The following is a 22500-nucleotide window of genomic DNA, read 5'->3' on the forward strand; positions in this document are numbered from 1 at the left end:
GCAATCAAGGCATTGTGGCATGATAGTGCTGCAAGTTCTTTCATTCAAGCATTCTTTCCCATAAACTGAATGTATGTTTCGAGTCGCTTCGTCTGCAGAGTTTCCTTTTTACTACTCATAAATCATTATGTGCCTCATATGCTCTTTGGATACTTCCATATGAGAAAGGGTTTTAATTAAAGAAATTTTAATTCTATTATTCTGTAAAATAATATTTAATTAGTTTAAATGTAAACAAATGCATAAAAATACTTTTAATTTCATTAGACATTCTAAAATACTATTGCATTTCATTCAATTTTAAAAAGGGTAAAATCGGACAGAACTTATGGGATGACCTGATATTTAGTACTGGGGGCGTTTCATTTATGAAGACGCACTCCAGTATTTTTCTGAGTACTGGGTCATTCGAGTGCTTGGATAAAATGCGGATTAAGGTGTATGAACGGCAGGGAGAAGACCTAAATGGATATATTTGATATTCGGCCTACTGAGAGCAGATGATACGAAATAAGTGGACGAGAGAGGATCTCAATTGTATTTGAATGTGAACGTAAAGGAGTTAATAGATAAATGCAAATGAATATCACATTTTTTTGTTATTTGAAGCTACAGAGACTGTAGCGACTATTCGACTCTTGAATATTACATATAAATTTTCGAAGACAGCAAAATCACCTCAACTTGATTGGATGTTGACAACAAGAAAATACACACGGAACAATTCAAAAAAGAAATATATTTTTGTTTCCTTTTGTTTACGTTTCCTGTTATTATTATAAGACCATATGAAAGATATTTCAAACGGTAATTTAATTTTTCGTTTCACTCAAGTAGGAAATGATATCGAAATTATTATTTGGATAATTGAACAACTGTGAAACATATTAATGAAACTATTCATTATTGTCTAGGAGAATTATTGATCGTTGATTATATGTCGCCTTTGCTTGGTTTAGTCTATCATAATATTGTATTTTAAAATATAATTTGTTAGCTAAATAAAAACATCTAACTAGTACATGTATCACAGATACGAGTTTCTCTGTATATATGATATTTTTTCGACATGTTTTTATATCTCGTCTAAAATAAAATAAATTTTTATACAACTTAACCATGTACCACATATTCTGAAGACACCTGTTATATTCTATGTTAAAATGTCTGGAAATGAGCATTAAATTTATGATTGAATAAATGGAGTCACGTTTTACAAAACAGGAAAGTATTATGGTACTCACGGGGTTTTAACTTGATACTGATGTACATTTGTGCGAAAATGGAAAACTAAAACGTATGTATATATATTTAACCTTTGCTAGGATAACATTAAAATGTCCAGTAATGTTTTAATGCAGAAGTTATAGATGTCTGAAAGCTCTATTTTATATTGGTTTACTAAATGTAGTGTACAATGTAACTTCCTCTAAGTAAATATAACTAATCCAAGTAAGTGCTAATGCTACGCATCTATCTGAAAACGTTTTAGACACACACAGAGTAAATCGATCTGTGTTTGCCTCCCGCATTATTGCGTTGAAATTATCTATACTAACTATATTCTAGTGAGAAGCCTTCATATTATGTTTTATATGGGAAATATATTATTCAGTTAGATATATGAATCTATAACTAGAATATTTGACACAAAAATTGAAATGTAGATAGAAACATTAAGTCTACTGCGTGTAAGGTATTTATATTTGAAATTTACGTAGAATATACGTTATCTTCTTTACTGACTGAAACTAACGTGATTTGCACTCACTATGACATATAAAGATTGCCTCTTTTGAGATATCTGGCATTTTCTAATATATTTTATATAGAACAAATAATGACATAAGTAAAGAGACGCCATCACGTATTATTCCATATAGGCATTCACACAATTACAAAATCTGACACCATCATTAGAACAGCCAACAAATTTGGAAATGTCTTTTTATGTTTCAACGTTCTATGATAGCGGTTAGTCAGTTAAATTTAGAATTAAACGTTACATTTTGACAAGTATACTTTCAAAGCCATCTTATGGCTGTCAATAAAATGGAAAACGGATAATGAATTCCCATTCCTATTTATCCTGCTATAGGAGTATATTACCTGTCTTCTCACTCTACATCTGTGTAGGTGCGTGTTAATGATATTTAAACCCAGATAAGGTGGCGAGCTGGCAGAAACGTTAGCACGCCGGGCGAGATGCTTAGTGGTATTTCGTCTGCCGTTACGTATTGAGCTCAAATTCCGCCGAGGTCGACTTTGCCTTTCATCCTTTCGGGGTCGATGAATTAAGTACCAATTACGCACAGGGGTCGATATAATCGACTTAATCCGTTTGTCTGCCTTTGTTTGTCCTCTCTGTGTTTAGCCCCTTGTGTGTAGTAAAGAAATAGATATTTAAACCCAGATCAGCCTCGCGCACGTAGATCTATTGCCAGTGGTTATTTCGAAGTGTAGTACTGCAATGTGAAATTGACTTTGATTCTTTTTCTAAGAAAAAGTTTTCTTCCAAGAGTAATCAATGACGGAGTTTCGAGTTCGATCCAGTTAGCTAACACAATGCAGTAAAGGTTTGCTACAGATTTGCGCTATAGCATGGCTATTGGTCGGTTATCTGGGTGAGACTAATCATGGAAAACGAAATAGGAACTATGCATTTGCTCAAAGTAAACGGTGAAGACTAGAGCAGTTAGCAATATTTCTAGTGAGGCTATAAGGAAAGTCAAACGCGTTGCGCTCAGTGCATGATCCAACTGGATTTGAAAACAAATCGCAATTGGGGTGAGATACATGTATTCCAATACGAGTTGGCTACGTTAAGCCTGTAAGAGTGCATTAGTAACAGTTTAGCGCTTGAGGAAAAATAAGAATCTAGGAGAAGTGGATTATATTTGGAGAAACTAGAAATGTTTGTTCTTGATCTCTGTAAGTTAAGAGGTCCGCAAGAAAATCGCATGATAAGGTGGCCGGAAAAAAAAACTTGCAAAGTACAATAACCATGTTATAGCGCAAATGTGTAGCAACCGTTTCCTACATTGTGTTAGCGAACTGGATCAAACTCAAAACTCCGTCACTGATTATTCTTGGAAGTAAGCTTTTCATAAAAAAAAGAAACAAAATCACCTTCACATTGCCGTACTACACAACGGGATAGTCACTAACCATAGATCCACGTGCTCCAGACTGATCTGGGTTTAAGATTGTGCCATTTTAAAGGTATTATTAGCTTATGAAAATCAACACCCTCTGACAAAGATAGTTTCTTTTTATATTGTATACACGAATTTGTTGCGAATATATTTATATTTTCTTCATAATCGTTTTGAAAAATGTAGGGTTAAACTGGTAATAAATAGCTATGCGTTCAACAAACCAGTCATATTTAAATACGCACTGAAATTTTCAGGTTTACACTCATAATTATGTCTAGCCATCCGCATATATCGGTAGATGATATATAGACACGAATATTTTAATGTTTGAACGCTATAAAAATATATGTTACCACATTTAGATAGTTCATTAAGAACTGTGAGATAATAATTGTCAGAGGCATGTTCCAAGTTTACGGAATTGATGGTATAGTAATAATCCACTCCATATCAAATATACATATACTCATAAAACCATGTGACCTCTATGATATATACTGTGATAAATCACAATCACACAATGATGTCTCATTCAGACAGGAAAAACAAGTTTATGATAACAACATAGGAAGATTGACCCATAAGAAGGGTCTTGATAAATGTGTAACGATGCATAATATAAACGCGTTTTGTAGAAACGTAAGTATGATTGTTGAACATAATAATTGCCATATTAATATGAAAATGATGATCTCTTGAAACCAATAAGAAGTACATTTAGTAATAAAACCTCATATGAAATAACAACAACAAAAGCAAAATATCGTTAATAATCTATTAAACAAGTTTTTGCTTATGTTGGCAAGAAAGAGATATTAAAATTGTTAATATAAAATACATTGCTATGACGTGAATATATTCAAAATATAAAGTTTCAAAGGTCCTGAATATGAAACGTACAATCTTCAAAGCCTGTCTCATTTCTTCCTAAAATGTCCCACACAAATATCACATCTCACGTCACAAAGGCTTATTTTATTTTATATATTTTACTTTTAAGGTAATTCTGCTAAATTTCGTTATTGAAAAGGTTGCAAGACGCCACAAAGATTTTAGGAATATAAGAATAAGAAAAAATGGAAATTTTACCGTGAGTGTGTTACATTATAAGGCACAAAAAGAAAATGACTCTCCCCAGACAACAGAATCTGCTAAATTTTATTTCGCGAAAGTAGAATATATATATTTACCGTTCAATTATAACAACAACGAATTTATTTGAGATTTCCAACATAAAACGTCTATCAATCAAACAATCAGTCAATAAAACGGAGTATCAACCTATCTATCTAGCATGTGTAAGTGATTATGTACAAGTATTTTCATAAATGTGATTGCTTGGCTTTTCGGTTGACTGTGTACATTGATAAGACTGTGCAGTTATTGTTAACAAAGGAATTTATTCAAAATGAAATTAACGTATATACGATTTATATATTAGCATAACAGAAAAAAGCGTCCTATCTATACACACAGTAAATATATTACTACGTAAGAAAATGAAATTACATATATAGGAAACACACACATAAATATCACACGCTCTTCGGTGCACATACGTCTACATAGATGTATGGGCATGTACGCATGTAGAAATACCTATACATACATATGCATATGTGAGTGTGTGTGTGTGTGTGCGTGTATATATATATATATATATATATATATATATATATATATATACATACGTATGTGCATTGATTTGTTGATATATGTATGTATGCATATGTGTGAGTGTGGTTGTGTGCTCGAGTTTGTGTAGGAGCACGTGTGTCTATGTGTAGATATTTCTATATATTAGTATGCATACATGAATATGTATGTATGTGGATGTGTAAATAAAGTTCTATGCGATATTAGGTTCCGACTTTTAAAAATTAATTTACTTTGTAATTAGAATTTTATGAATCTTTAGACCCTTGGCAGATCGCCTGTTCATTTCAATAATTGTATGTCAAACAAAGATACGCCATCATTGTTTGTGAGAAAACAAATGGTCACACGCACACAAAGCATATATATAAGAAAATAATATATATATTAATATAAAACCGACTGCATGCAACCATACACATACTAACACAAATATACATAATACATGCATACATTCATACATACACACACACATATATTTATGCATGTATGTATATGCGTGCATATTAATATATATGTGTATGTGCGTGCGAGTGCGTGTATGTATAGGTATACATACCTATGGTTTGTCTCTATTCACACATAAGATGATACACACATAAAAATACACGTGCCTGTAATAAACAGTTCTTTATGGTTATTTTCCAATGTTAGCAAACGCTATGAATATCAGCCAGTTCGAATTTTATCAGTACTTTCATACTTACATATTTCAGTTTTCAACTTCCAATAAAGCGGATGCAGTACCACTTTAATTTCAGGTATAAAATTTCGTTATGTTTTCAAAGAATATAAGTTTGATTTCTGAATTTAAAACTTGACCTTTTTATGGAATTTACACACAATAGCTCCGATTAAAGAGCGATCGTTTCTGCAACAGTATATTAAATACTAAAGTACAGCTTTGTACTTCATCCATTAGGTATTCGCATCCATGAAACATAGCATACACATCAATGTCGTATACTATGCCTGGGTAGTCCTTGTCGCGTGTCCGTATCCCCGGATATAGTACATTTCAACTTTTGCCGCTTAATTCATAAGATATCGTTACGTCCTCTAGAAATGGCACGGTGTTAAGGGATAAAATATATTTCTTTATCGACCCACGGACACACCATAAATATGATTTATTTAGCGTGTGACTATAGTTTTAACATTTACTTTTCTTCTTACGTTCGTTTACAACCACGTGAAAACAAAAGGATTTGATGTATGATAAAATGTGTAAAGTATGGACAACCCCTTTCGATATTTTCGGACTTAAAGCCTCTAGGCCTATATGTACATCAATTTATAAATAGACTTGCTTAGTATTCAAAGCACTCGATTTTATCTAGACATATACGATATTTATTACATAAATTATGCGATCATTTCAAAAATGTTTGAGCCTCATTTCAGTCGTAAAAAGGAATTATCTTCAACGATTTGACATGGAGGAAAAAATTCTCGATTTAGGCAAGTGTAGAATCCCCCAAGCGTAGCCACTTCTGTGAACAAATACATGTATTCCGACCTACTTATGATCTCCTTAGTATGATATACCAAGCGGGATAGATACGAAATTTTGAAAGCTGTTAATTCCTTATATGAAATCAAGAGAAAACAGAAGAGAAAGAAGTTCTGCAGCTGGCTGGTTGCTAAACCAAAATAGATGGTTGGTTTGCAACGCAGTGCTGTGAATTTTTGTTCGTCGCAAAACACAGTGAAAATGGCTTTTAACATGTGAAATATGTCCCAGACACTAAGCAGCCTGTTGAATTATTACGTTGAGATTTATTTAGCAATTTAAAGATATCGCGAAAATAAATTCCTAAGATTGCAAGTATCTTTGCCAGAAGCGTGATATAACAAAACGAAAATTGAAATTGCATTTGATTAGATGAGGAAAATCGACGTCTTCTGGCGTGTTGAATGCTTCGTAATACTGAACTTGTGCGACTAAGGGCATTTTAATGAAAAAACAATTAGTTTATTATGGATATGGACTTAGTGACATTATCACTGCAAACATTCGTACAACTTATAAAATATAGGCTGCCACATAGATTTTACGTGGGTTTAGAAAATTCAGATAAAGTACTGTACTGTTAAAACATGAAATTTTGTTGCCATTAGTAATTATTGTTATAAAGTATGTATCATCGATAAAATGCATGTAAAATCAAAGGAAATATTTTGTATGCTTTGTAGTTTAAAACAGAATAAAATGAAAAGTAGCTTCCTTACGAACCACATGGTTCTGGCTTCAGTCCCACTGCGTGGCACCTTGGGAAAGTGTCTTCTACTATAGCCTCGGGCCGACCAAAGACTTGTGAGTGGATTTGGTGGACGGAAACTGAAAGAAGCCCGTCGTATATATATATATATATATATATATATGTGTGTGTGTGTGTGTGTGTATGTGTGTGTGTGTGTGTGTATGTTTGTGTGTCTGTGTTTGTCTCTCCAACATCGCTTGACAACCGATTTTGGTGTGTTAACGTCACCGTAAATTAGCAGTTCGGCAAAAGGGACCGATAGTATAAGTACTAAGTTTAGAATGAATAAGTCCTGGGGTCGATTTCCTCGACTAAAGTTGGTGCTCCAGGAGGACTGAAACAAGTAAAAGAATAAAAGAATAAAAGAGTCACTGTTTCATTGCAGGTTGAATATTACCATTATTAACACTAGTAATAAGGTGGTAGGACGTTATTTCGTCCGTCTTTAGGTTCTGAGTTCTAATTCCACCGAGGTCGACTGTGTCTTTCGTCATTTCTGTGGTTATGAAATTAAGTACCAGTTAAGTACTGGGGTCAATGTACTCGACTAATCCTTCACCCTAAAATTTCAGGACTTCTGCCTCAAGAAAGAATTGGTAATAGCAATCTTAAAAATAATAATTATTACACATATTTTCTATGCAGATGATGTGTGGAAAATATGTTTCTCAACGAAATATTTCTCGCTATCTTCATTTCACCCCAGAAGAGGCGTACCCACTTCAACTGTTCTATCAGCACCATTGATCCACTGCTTATTAAACAGTCTGGAAATGAAGTAGCTTCTTGCTTCCTGGTAGATGAATTCATTCGCATATTTTTGATCTTGGGCACCCCTCCCCCCATTTTTAATCAATATCTATTTATGTATTACACGTTGCAAATCAGAAGAACTTAAATATATTTAAATATTATAAATCCAAACGCTTATGTTATTCTTGTGGGTGAGAGATAATGAAACAACGGTGGTAATTCAAATCATTTTCTAGATTATAAGGGACTACTTATGCTATTGTTTGGAGAAATTATCATTGTACGTTTTCTCGGGGCAGCGGGTAATCAGCTAGTAGAATCCGTTTCAATTCTTTTCCGCATATCTATAATATAGAAATAAAATGTATATATGAAACGTTATATTATTTCAATTTATTTATAAAGTTCTTCTCTTCCCTCTCTTATGCATGTATAGATGTTGACTCTGTGAAGAGCAAGGTTTAATGATCGTTGCTACATTAACCTTGGTCGAAGAGCAACATATCCAGTGTTAGAACACACACAGAATCGCCGTTATTATGTTCTGTGTTTTTGTTCTTTATTCCCTTCGATAGGTAAACCATTAAAATTATGATTTAAATTTACATCGAGAAGCTGAAACCTACACTTAAATGGACTTACATATTATAAAGGACTTATGCTATTGTTTCGAGAAGATGTTCTTATACGCTTTCTGAAACGGGAAATTCTAGCATAATATCTGTTTTTCGAACATGCGTCTTTACATTTCTTCAATGGTGTTTGGACATAATTATCTCACAAGCTTGGATAAATCGTCAAAGCATCCATTTGGCGACTTATAAATGTACCCCGACCTATAAATGATTTCCAGCTTCATACAAATTACTTTTGTTTTATGAATATAAAAACAAACAAAGAGCAAAAAAAGAAACTTGAAGGGAAGTTTATATTTGGTATTATTTTAACTTTTGCTAAAAATGCATCTTGTATTTAATTTTTTTCCTCGCGGTGTAGCTTTACTGGAGCATGAACTATGATCCTGATGGGTATTCTTATACCAGGAGGTATTTGTTTTTATAACAGTTTGCTTCCGGTGTTATTTCGTAAGCGTATAGGAACGTACAATGTTTTACGCGGTATTATATGTCTGTCAATGTTAGCTGTTGTATTGTCTCTTCAGTCGAATGAAAATTCGGAGGATATTTTCATTAAGGTGCTGTTAGTTTCTGAGCAACATTCGTTAACTTAGTGCAATATCAAATCTTTCCTTTTCATAAATCAGAAGTCAGCTGTTGCCTAGAAGAATAAACATTTATACGCATGTATGTATCTTATCTAATCGCATGCACACGTATACTGACTTGAGTAAATGTATAGCTATTTACTCGTATTTTATTGACCGGATCCTGTAATATTCCCGCTCAGACAACTGATAATTCCAGCTTCTGTAGCATATTTCTTCTTTCTTATATTATTCGGGGAATTTTTATTTTCTACTTTGCTCGACACCAATAATTTGTTCACTTCATATTTCAAAGCTACAGCATTGTTATTTGAAGAGATCGTAAACACGATAACTTCCAGTTTGAAAGTGGCCTCATATTTCATTTCTTCTATTGGTGAGTGGCTGGGAATAAACACTGGTTGAAATGGTTGAGTGTGCGGTAAATAGAGTTTCCTTAGGTAATTTCTAGAAGGTATTATCACGTTTTATCATATAATAAATGTATATTACATCCTCAGTTTGAACAATGTTACGAAAGACACAATAACCATTGAGTAATGTCCATTTAGATATTTTATAGACGGCATACAACGGTGTTTTACAGTACATGTATACATAAGTATATGTGTTCATGGGTACGCATGTGTGCGTATGTTTGTATGCGTGTTTGTTTGTGTGTGTATGTGTGTGTATGTATTATTGCTAAAGAAAGTCATAATCTATTTGAATCAATCCTGAATACAGCCATTGAATGTTTAATATCGTGGCGTACAGAAAGCATAGCTCTATCAGAAAGTAAAAATGGACCTATGTATCTTACGATCAAATTCTAAATTGGAACTACGTATCTTAAAAAAAAAAATTATAATTACAATTTACGATTTAATCTTAAGATTCTTCTGACTCAATATAGTTGATATACAAACGTACACATATATTTTAAGAGAATATTTGTAAATTCTTAAATATCAAAATGTTCTTCACTACAGAAATTACCATTTTGTCAACCAGAATTTAAAATATGACTTATAATCTGATGTTCTATATCAATATTAATCTAACCGAGGTGTTGCATAATGGGAATGAACGTTGCATTGCGAGTATCAGAAAGAATCTCACTAGAATATTTGAAGAAGTTAATCTAAAGATTACTGTTAATATCAACCGCACTAGGTTATTATTTGTACAAAACTATGAACTTCAATACAGTAAATACTGTTCATTACATCCCCAGATAGAAATATTCCTGTCGGCTTTATTGTTGAATTTCATTTGTATTTAATATTGTACATAGAAAATTCTCATCAGATGGAAACGTTTAATACGAGAGAAATAACAAAATCATTTTGACAGCTAATTGTGCATACAACTTTTAGGTGTTAAGAACATATTCTTTCTAACACTTTGGTCACTAGCATGTACACGCACGCGTGCACACACACATACATACATAGGAATCTCTTGTACGACTAGGTGAAATGGTATTGCCAATTCTGTCTCTAGATAAGGAAAGCCAGCCTTACGATAACATGCGACTGTTCATTAATTACATATACATGATATTTTGCTCATTTCATTTGATAAATGTGAACATTACGATTATTACATTTCTGCGAGCTTACAGAAACAGCTGTCCAGTTTAACAGTTATATATTTTCTCCGTAGCATTTCTTTATTCTTATGTTCTATGTAAATTCATATATATATAAATAAATAAATATATATGTATATGTATATATATATATATATATATATATATATATATATATATATATATATATATATATATGGAGAATTCTCAATTCTCAAAAAAGAAGAGTCGAAGTCAGGTGGTGTACAAAACAAACAGAGGAATTAGTATAACGCTCGGGAAGTGAAAACGTTTTCAACGTTTCGAGTCTACGCTCTTCCATAGAAGGGAACACAGAAAGAAACAAGTAGACAAAAATAAAGAATATGCAGTGGCTAGCGATTTATCATGGCGAATAATATATATATATATATATATATATATCCCCCAAAACAAGGAGAAACACAAAATAACAACGACGTGAGGGTGTGGTACATGTAAAGTTATAGTAGACGCTCAGGCGAGGAAAGACAGATGATTTAACATTTCTTCAGAAACAGAGGAAAGTCTAATAGAAAAGGAAGATGGAGAGTGATCTAGCATGGCCGAAATAACATGACTAAGATAAGTAAGAGAATAAAAGAATACACACACACACACACACACACACACACACACACACACACACACACACACACATATATATATATATATATATATATATACGTATACATACATATATACGGCTTCTTTCCGTTTCTCTCTACCAAATCCACTCACAAGGCTTTGGTGGTCCCGAGACTATAGAACAAGACACGTGCCCAAGGTGCCACGCAGTGGGACTGAACTCGGAACCATGTGGTTCGTAAGCAAGTACTTATCACACAGCCAATCCTGTGCCCACACACACACACACATATATATAGGCGTAGGAGTGGCTATAAGCGTAGGTATGGCTGTGTGGTAAGTAGCTTACTTACGAACCACATGGTTCCGGGTTCAGTCCCTCTGCGTGTGTGTATCTGGGTGAGGGGGCGCAGGAGTGGCTGCCTGGTAAGTAGGTTGCTTACGAACCACATGGTTTCGGGTTCAGTCCCACTGCGTGGCACCTTGGATACGTGTCTTCCTCGGGCTGACCAAAGACTTGCGAGTGAATTTGGTAGACAGAAACTGAAAAAGCCCGTCGTATATGTGTATATATACATATATATGTATGTGTGTGTATATGTTTGTGCGTGTGTGTTTGTCCCCCCAACATCTCTTGACAACCGATGATGGTGTTTTTACCACCCCGTAACTTAGCTGTTCGGTAAAAGAGGCCGATAGAATAAGTACTGGGCTTACAAAGTCCTGGGGTCGATTTGCTCGACTAAAGGCGGTGCTCCAGCAAGGCCACAGTCAAATGACTGAAATAAGTAAAAGAGTATATATATATATGAATATACAATATAAATGTACTCATATGGAAAATGTACATGTATACATCTGATGGAGAGATCATATAAACAACAGAGGGTTGTATACTAACGTCTGACACCGCTGTAAGATGTCACTTGGCAGAGAATATTATACCATTGATACAGAGTTGGGAGCAACCAACTTTTTAGCTTTTATTTTGGTTACTAACCAGAATAAGTGGCACAGATGAGTGGGAATAAATATCTTTCCAAAAATACCAGAGATGATACTGGTATAAAAGGATTCTGGAATCAAATACTCGATGCCTGATGCAGATAGTTGGCGGTAATGAGTGTAAGATGTTTCATACATGTATACGTGTTTGTGTGAGAATGCGTTTGTGCATATGTGCCTGCTTATGTGTATATGATTATGCATACGTGTGTTTGAGTATTTATACATACTTCGCGTAGTCAGATTACACAATCTTGAAAACCTACTTTAAAAATCACAGATCACCTCAAAATCACGTTATAAATTTAAGCACAATTATTAAATAAGATATAGAAATACTTTTGTATTAAATTAGCATATTTTAGAAAATAAAGTGGTGTTTATTTTACATTGCATGCTTTGAAATGAATAAAATTTTATGCTTTGAGTGTCATACATCTAACAGTGACTCTGTGTGGTCAGTAATTTCAGATTCATTAATGATTTCTCTTAAATTAGATCATTAAAACATATTAATGATGTATTCTCCACGTCGACGTTCGTTTCTACGTTAACAGCGCTCGGGTTCAAAATATGATCAAACGCATTTCAGCCGCAACTATCTCGCCTTTATAGAAGTATGGAGGAATAGTTTAACTAATTGTACAGTTTCTATTTCCAACTTAGAACGAATGAATATACGATATATGACTAATTGCAATGGTATTGCGAGAGGCCATGCAGACGGAACGCATGTATGTAAACAGGTGACAATTCGGTGCACGCATTGACAAGGCTTAATTAAGTCGAAATGCCTCTCACTGCAGAGACGATGTTCTTTGCACTCCAACCAATATATATTTAGTATCTAATACAAGATCATTGTCAATCATTTTATCTCTCCCTCCCCCGATCTCTCCCTTACACATATATATGTGTATATATATATATATATATATATATATATATATATATATATATATATATATATTATATATATATACACTCTTGCTTTCAAAAACTGTCCGACGAACGGGAACGTGAAACTCAGAGTAACAGGTTTTGTTGAATTTTCTACTGCTTTAAATAAAGCATACACTCTACCACTGGTATTTGAGTACTCTATTTTACACCTTGTTTCACATTTATGTGTTTACTCCGGTATATATATATATATATATATATCTATATATATATATATATATATATATATATATATATATATATATATGTTATATATATGTATAATCAAAATAATCAACAAGGATATCCAAAGGTATCCTAAACTACCTTTGGATATCCTTGTTGCTTATTTTGATAATTACCACATTTGATTTATATGGATAATATCACACCAAATTATGGTGCCTTTAACTTAAGTACCATATTCATCTGAATCTAAAATTTTGCTGAACCTATATATATATACACTCTCTCTCTCTCGCTCTCTCTGCTTATCTATCTATCTATCTATCTATCATCTATCTATCTATCTATCTATCTATCTATCTATCTATCTATCTATCTATCTATCTATCTATCTATCTATCTATCTCTCTCTCTCTATCTCTCTCTCTATATATATATATATATATATATATATATATATCCCTTGATCATCATAAGAAAATGCTTCCTGACACATAATATATTTTACTAATCACTACATTCAAATCCATTGTCATTTCTGATTTGGAAACTATTGGCAATATTAAACAAATACCTCTGTTTAATATATGGTCATTGTCACTCTATATGTTAATATACGTGCGTTGAAAGACATATAGAGTGAATGATAAATATAAGATTATGTGTCATTTTCTAAGTTAGAAAACGAAGAAGAGCAATAAATAGGCAGTATAAATCTTACTGCGCGTAACTTCTACATAACTATGATTACGTGTAATATTCATCACTGGGATAAGGCAAGAGTTGACTGTTTAAGAATTTCTTAAGCGAAAATTTCTTGCTTGCTTTGGAAGCAATTCTCCATCCTTCCATGGTTAATATACACACACTGTTAAGGATGTAAAAATTATCCATTTTGTTCTTCAACGCTAATCAAAAGAGACTCGTATATTTGATGTCCTAATAGACTGAGATCTTAAGACATCAGAGTGTACCAATTAATGCCTTAAAGCAATTCATTTTTCCCGATAGATTATGATTTTAAATCTACGCGTGCTAATTTGTCTTCTTTTCATAGAAAGATTGAGATAGGGCGATTCTATTGACTGTAAAACTTTCCTTTTGATGTGCTGAAAAATAATTAATCAATATATTTGATTTTATGGTACTGATCATACAAAACCTATCATTAGTGATCATTGAATTTCATTTGGCATCAGATACATCAAGTTCTAGATCAGTTTACTCCAAGCACAATCATATCAAAACTAATTAAGAAACAACTATTAATACAAATATACTGCGTATCTTATTTCTAGCTCTGAAACCAATCTCTTATACTCTATATGTAACATACTTTTTATTTACCCTTGATACTATATACATTAACGTCTTTTGCAAATGAGGTATCCACTCTTAAACGCTGCCAATTTACCAAGTCATTTCTCACATTCCGAAATCAGCTGCAACAGCGACAATAGCAACAACAACTACACTAACAACAACAACAACAACAACAACAACAATACAATGTAATCGGAGTGGGTATCAATGGAACACACAGAATATTTCAATCAAATTTTATCTGCGGTAAAGTAAATACAAAAATATAAAAGTAGACTCCTATGTGATCTTTCGACTCGGTAGATATACCAAACAAATCTGTTTGAAAGTATAATTTAGCTCTAGATATAGGTGCGGAAGTAAAGACGGGATGGTCATAGCTGAATTTCCTTTAATCATATTTCAGGCCACTTAACGCAGATTTGGTGCTATGAATTCACAATCTATACACTGATTTAGTTAAAAATTCACTTTAATATATAACTGCAAATTCAAAATAAAAATATTGAAACTACAAGTTATTTATCAACAACATCATTCACTCAATTGGCATTTATCTTTGCTAATGGACATTATGAACAAAACAAACAATTGATCTCGTGAAAAACACAAGAACACTTAAGTGCTCGCCCAATTCTACTAGAAACAAAGGCTAGTCACACAGATTACATCATATAACCTTGCGTAAGTTTAGCCTTTTAGATTCTATTGCGAGTGTCCAATGTTAAATTTGAGACCTGAAGATAACTTTCTACTTTTCTCTCAATGGTGGACAATCTGAAAAATGTCATGGCCTCTGCAGTTGCTGTAACCTTAGGTCATGTAACAAATCAATGTATAAATTAGCATAGAAGTTGGTGAACGGTTTCACGATAAATGTTTCATTCTACTTTCATTTTCTTTTCAGGATGAATAGAATCATTGGGTCGCGTATTTTCTTCCAATTTCTTTCTATGAGTGTCGGTATTGACGTTTAGCCTTGGCCTGTTTGTAGGCACTCACAGACTGTGAAGGAAAACATGCTACGCAATATATTGCCTCATTCTCCGTAATTGGAAAACATTTGAACATTGGTTTGTTCAGTCAGGCTATTCTTGAGGTTACAGAAAAACAACAACAACTATTCGTTATTTCATGCACGAACGGGTCACAGTAATAAGGACGAGTAACCTTTTAATGACTTTTAAATGTTTTACACGTTTAATGTCATCTTATGTGAAACAGTAAACGAAATCTCCTATATTGCCGACCTATCAGGAACTCCGGCCATTTTCTTACTTCCAAAACATAAAATTAAATCGAATAAAATATTCCTATGTGTCTATGAAAATATTAATAATTATTGTTCGGAGTTGTTCAAATCTTGATGTACTGATTTTTCTCTTTCGACATTTTGGAATCATTTCTCATAATACACTTTGATTTTTTTTGTGAACGATGGAATTGACTATGGCATGCGGTCTTATACACAGTTTTGAAATCAGTATTTGCGTATAAAATATTGGTGGTGGGTTGCTGGTACCAGTAGAATATCGGCGAAATGTCGTGTTATATATTATAATTGTACCTCTTTATCTTCTCAATCTGAATCTTTCATAGAGAGACTGTGCCTTTTCACGCCAGTAAACTATTAGAGTTGTCGAGATTTGTTTCTCTCCATTAAACTTATCCACACTGACGTATGCTGGAGATGACCGTTCTAACCGTATCATCATCTCATGCTCCAAATAATTTGGACCCCCATTTCGATTGCTAATTAGTTTTATGATTTTTATCTTTCTTTCAGAACTTCTACAGAGATGTATGGAGATATGTATCATCTCGAAAATGTCATTATCTTACATTCATTTCCTAACCAAGGGCGTTTGTAATGTATCATGGAAAAATCTATTTAAAATCACGCATTGGATACCTCAGGAAATTTCTTTATCTTCTGACAAGTAAACTGACCAGCGTAACTCTCATTCTCTTTCAGCTACAGATAAATAACATATCGACATATTACGCATCTCCTTCAGCTCGGCAAATGAATTAATTTTACTTCTTCATCTGATACGGGCTAATTCTTCTTTAGGGAGTTTATCAAGAGGGACTTAGGATTTTCAGATGTAACCCTATCTTATTCTTTATAATATCTGCACCTACCATTACGGAATCAAACCAAAACCAAAACCAAAGTATGAGAAGAGATTATTTTACCTAAATGTTTGCTTCTGTCTAGACGACTTTAGTACATTAGTAATTTAATTATTTTATTTTCATGTTTTCAGTATAAAAAAGTAAATAACTGGGGGACAAAAACAACTTAATATAATTATTTGTTTATTTACTGTTGTATTTATTGTTTCTACAGAGAGTACATCTATTATAGCAAACAAAACAAATATAGATATTTACAGTCTATATTGCTGAACGATCTATGCGTGACTATATATGAATGTGCTTGCGTGTCATTATGTGTGAGTGTATCTCTACGCTTATATAGGTATATGCGTGTGTATGTATGCCTGTATATGTACAAACGTAGATACGAGCAAAGGTGTGTGTGTGTAACTCAAAACCTTGCGTCTTATTTATACCTTGTGATTTATGTGCGTGTCAGGGAACTGTGAAACCATCTTATGTTTTCTTATTTTACTAAATATAGCGAGACCAGAAGGTAATGTCTCCGTAGATAAGCATTGCAAGTTCATTACTTTTTAAAGATTTCATTATTTTCTGTTTACAAACATACGAACATACACATATGGACACTTATGTTCTTGTGTTTGTATAAAAGAGTGTATGTGTGTGTATACATACATAGATACATAAATACAAACATTCACAGTGAAAGTGTTAGTGTGCGTTGAAGAGAATATGTCTGATGTAGAAATGCTTCAAATGCCTTAAAGTGTTCATTTATTTACTCTTTCATACTCTTATCAATTGCTTGTCTCCCATCCGTCTTGGATAAAGAGAATAATATTTCTAAATCAATGTTGCCCTTGGTTTTTTCCATTTTCCGCCACAATTTCGTTCAATATACTTATGATTAAAACGTTGCTGTCTTCGATTTTCATTTTTAATTTCATTCAAAAATTCGTATAATTATTCAAAGTCTAACCATCACATTTATGGATGTACGTTGTAAATGCTGTTTTCCTTGCAGTGTGTGAGTATCTATGTTTACGACGAAATCTACCCTGACACGATCGAAAATATGTGGTTAAAGCTTAACAGCTAAATAGCACTATAAATTCTATGTGATTTTGAAGTCATTTAATTTCCGACTAGTAGCTAACCTTCAAGTCAAAATATTGCCTCTAGTACATTGTTACTGGATTTTTTTTAAAACGTATTACTTTATATTCGTCGATATTTTCATTTGAATTGACGATTTAAATTGTTGTCTGCGTTGTAACTATTCTATTTTCATTGATGTTTTGTCAATGTATTCAACGCTATTTTTGCTTTTGTTTTACATCACTAGTAGACACTTTGTATCCTTTTTACCTGTGCTCCAGTCTTTCCTTTTCTTCGTACTGTTGTAAGCAAGTTTTCCCACTACACTAATATTTCTTTGTAAAATCATTATCTCATGATCCAAATAATTTAGACTCCCATTTCGATTGCTGATTAGATTTATGATTTTTAACTTTCTTTCAGACTTCTATAGAGATGTATAGAGATATGTATCATCTCGAAAATGTCATTATGTTGACTTTGAAATATGGTTTTAAATTTCACCGCAAGTTTACCTTACTCTGAGGTAGCATACAGCAATGCACTGTAATTGAGTCTTTGCCACATACCCTGTCGTCGGTTGACGGGTAAATTATTTTCTATTTTAACGCCGCCATGCCTGCGCATGATTATCTCCTTCCCTAATCGTCTATATAAACGTTGAAGTAATATAAAGGAAAAAAAAACATGGTTTATAAAAACCGTTTTAGTTTTCCTGATGTTTATTTCACAGCTTCCTCTTTATTTAGTATCCTTTATTATTTCATTTCCTGACTTTATGATAAATATTTGATTGCTGGCAGATAAACTCACTAATCTATTCTCTTTCAGCGAAGTAGTATCTAAATTTTACTGTAGTGTTTTCTGGCGTTTCACTCGGATATCTTTGCTATTATCTGTTTTGTCGTCTTTTATCTATAATATTTTTTTAGTGAACTACTCGTTTGTAACTTTTGTTCTTGACATATAAATAAACGTTTGTGGCTTCTTTCTCTCTGATGATTTTAATGTATTTGTGGTTAATATTTTTCAAGAACCAATTTGCTTACTTGAAAGTCGTTTACCAATTTCATTTAATTACTTTCTCTACAGTCTCAATTAGTCTAAACACGTATATATTCTATTAGCATTGGAGTATAGCACAAAAATTAACATTGTGTTGTATTCATATTTTCTCATTACTGATATTTATTTCTAATTTCATTATGTTTCATTCCTGCAGTACATATTATAGAACTGAAAGTATGTTTCAATCATATGCCTAATTCTAGCAATAGCATTTTCTGAACCAAATCTATGATGAATATATACGGTTTGGATTCATCGCATTTTCTTACCATACAGACGGTCTGACACAGGAAAGTCATGTGCAAAGAATTTTTAACAAACTTTATGCAGGCGTGTATCATTCCAAATTTATATTAAACTAGCAGTATCGACCGGCGTTGCTCGGGTTTCTTTCGACCCTTTAGAATTGGAAGTTTTGAAAAGAAAAAGTTTGCATTATGTAGCTTGTTATTCTCTTTAAGTGAACATTTTCGTGGTTGAAATACACCGAAAAATGGTGACACAGCAGTCAGAAAATCGTAAAAAAAAAAATAGGGATTTTCATAGAAAAAAAGCACCTTTTCGATGTAAATAATTTTTGGTGTTAACATGGCCCGATTTGAATTTTTTCTTCTACGGAAGGAAGATCAAGCCTTCGTCTATCATGCTCTCAATGTTGGTCAACTTGCGCTGCAGGGTCTCGGAGGAGATAATGTTAGTTGAGGGCTACCAAACCTGCCATACACAGACAGATTCAGCTTTATATATATATATATATATAGATTATTTCTATATTATATTTTGCTAGCGCATATTTAGTAAGAGGTTTGATTTATCGTTTATCTGTGACTTCCGTCAGTCACTGGACGGCAGCCATGCAGCGACATCCCCTAGAAAATGTTGTGAAACAAATTGAACACGTAGTTATTTTCTTTCTTTCCATGGCACTTACGTTATCTGTCTATTTTCTCTGAACCACTAAATTACAGGGACGTAAAAAGTGGTTGTCAAACGGTGGTCTATGACAAAGATACATTCACTAATGGATTTATAGATGTATACGACGGACTCCTTTTGGTTTCCGCCTACCAAATCTACTCACAAGTCTTTGGTCAGCCCGGAGCTATAACAGACGACATTCAGTGCAACTGAACTCGGAACCACGTGGTTGGAATGAAACTTACGACACAGCTACAGTTGAAATTTGTTGATGTAACTATAGTATGATATACATTATATGAACTTTCACTGAATGGTTTACCTTTCTTTCGGTCGAATTACTCGTTATATCATCCAATTTGGTGAAAATTTTCTTCATGCTATGTGCAAATACAGCAAGAAATTGCTATAAACAATGAAACAATGAACGCATATGGCATCAGTATTTGGCACAGCTCTATAATTATAATATAAAGAATTCATTTGAATTGTACAACAATCTGAAATATCCGATAGAAATATAACAAAAATAACACATCCCTTTATACTAGTATAGTATTCTATTAAATTTACTACCGTAAAGTTTTTTTTGTAATTTCTGTAATCTGATATAAAACTTTAGGTACAAATTTTAGGCAAACTTTACTTAAATGTCATGAAGTTTAGCAAATACAGTTAGATGAGTGTTATTTCGAAATCTGCCAAGTTTTAAAAGAAAAAGTATTTTAGAATATACAGAATATACAATATGATCTTATCATTCTACTGACAATAAATTATTAAATTTATTCCCTCCCTCAAAATAAAAAGAACAAAAGGATTTTCTCTTTATCTTCCTCACTTACTTAAATATTTACTAACACACAAACACATGAACAAGGATATAAATGCACAAGCGCGCTAACACACGCATGCACACTCACAAACACACACACACGTTGTAGTCTGTAGAATTCTCGAGTCTTCTTTTCAACATAATATAAGGTAAACATCATTTGCTGTCTCGAATGACACAGCACGGCATAACTATACATTGCTTAATGAGCCATTTTTTCCCTGATCTTCATTTTCAACAGTATTTCTGATAATCAGCATATGCCTCCCCGGGTTTTTCTCGGTGTCGCTGCAAATGTCCATGATTTGAAGGTGACAGATGAAAGTTGTAACCTCAATGAAAAAACTATGAACAAACTTATGTCACATTAGTCCCGACATCGTCTTCAAAGCCATTTCACACATTACAGATATCTAATCCTAGAATGAGGGAGGTTGCATACCCAGATTGAAAAGAGTAGACGCCACTTGTTCCACACCTGCGAAAATTTATATTCTCATTAAGGTTCTGATGACAACTTCACCCAAAATAAGCTCTTTAGGATTTCAAATTAAAGTTGAGCTTGCATGTATATATATGCATACATATATACATATACATACATACATACATACATATATACATAGATACACACACACACACATACACACACACACATATATATATATATAGTGACAAAGACAGGTGTATAAAGAACAAATAGATGTATTAATTTAACGGTTGAGAGGTGAGAAAGTCTTTTACGTTTCGAGCCTCCGCTTTTCGGCAGAAAGGAACACTGGAATAAACATGGAGAGAAATTAAAGAAAAGTTCCGTGGTTAGCGATTTATCATGGCGATGATATATGTATATATATATATATATATATATATATATATATATATATATATATATATATATATATTATATATATATATATATATATATATATATATATATATATATATATATATATATATGTATATGTATATAAAACACATGCATAGGTCCTCTTTCTATATAGTTAACATTCATCACCCCTATTGTTATCCATATTCCACTTTTTCCACTTTTTATTGTGGTTGTATTTTTCGTAGTTGACGTTATGATTGGCTTGCACTAGAGAGCCAATTCGGGTGCTGAATGTAATATTTTAGTTTAGATTACGTATTTGATTGTGTCGGTAAATGTATTTCTGGTGTGTCTATGGAATATATTGTTTATTGATTGAGCAGTACGATAATTCATACTGTTGGTTAGCAATTGTTTAGAAGCACAACAATTTAGGGATTCTTCGCTACTCTCTTTTCCAATTTGCCAATCAAATATATATAAGTTTAGTTATTCACAGACGTGTCCGATATATCGGGAATGTAATACGAAAAGATTGGCGATTCTGTTTGCAGATGGTTGTTGTTGCTGTTGTATGTATATGTATATATTTGTATATATATATATATATATATATATATATACATATATATATATATATATATATATATATATATATATATATATATTAACAATTGAGGATAAAATCTTTAAAAGAAATTATCAGTAGTCAGCGTGAAAAACCTCGTAAGGGAAAAAATCCGTAAATTCTTCCTCTTTGAAAATATTCATTTATATTATGTTGAGGGTACTACTATTCGTAGATACCAACACGCTAAGAGGGACCAATGCGGTCAAAACTACTAAAAATAAACAAAATTTTACCGAATGCAAAACTTCAAAACACATCATTTTAAAAAAGAATTCAGTTACATATCACATGTGATTTCGC

At 32.8% G+C, this 22500-nt stretch overlaps 1 long non-coding RNA gene across 1 annotated transcript; it reads left to right on the forward strand.

Annotated features, from left to right (window-relative positions):
- Positions 1–10872: 10872 nt before the first annotated feature.
- Positions 10873–21576, forward strand: LOC118766372. Its single transcript, XR_005002308.1, has 2 exons — positions 10873–10911; positions 21463–21576. It is a non-coding gene; the product is annotated as an uncharacterized LOC118766372 (long non-coding RNA).
- The last annotated feature ends 924 nt before the right edge of the window (positions 21577–22500 follow it).

The sequence above is a fragment of the Octopus sinensis genome, linkage group LG1 (assembly GCF_006345805.1).
Source record: "Octopus sinensis linkage group LG1, ASM634580v1, whole genome shotgun sequence".
Lineage (NCBI taxonomy): Eukaryota > Metazoa > Mollusca > Cephalopoda > Octopoda > Octopodidae > Octopus > Octopus sinensis.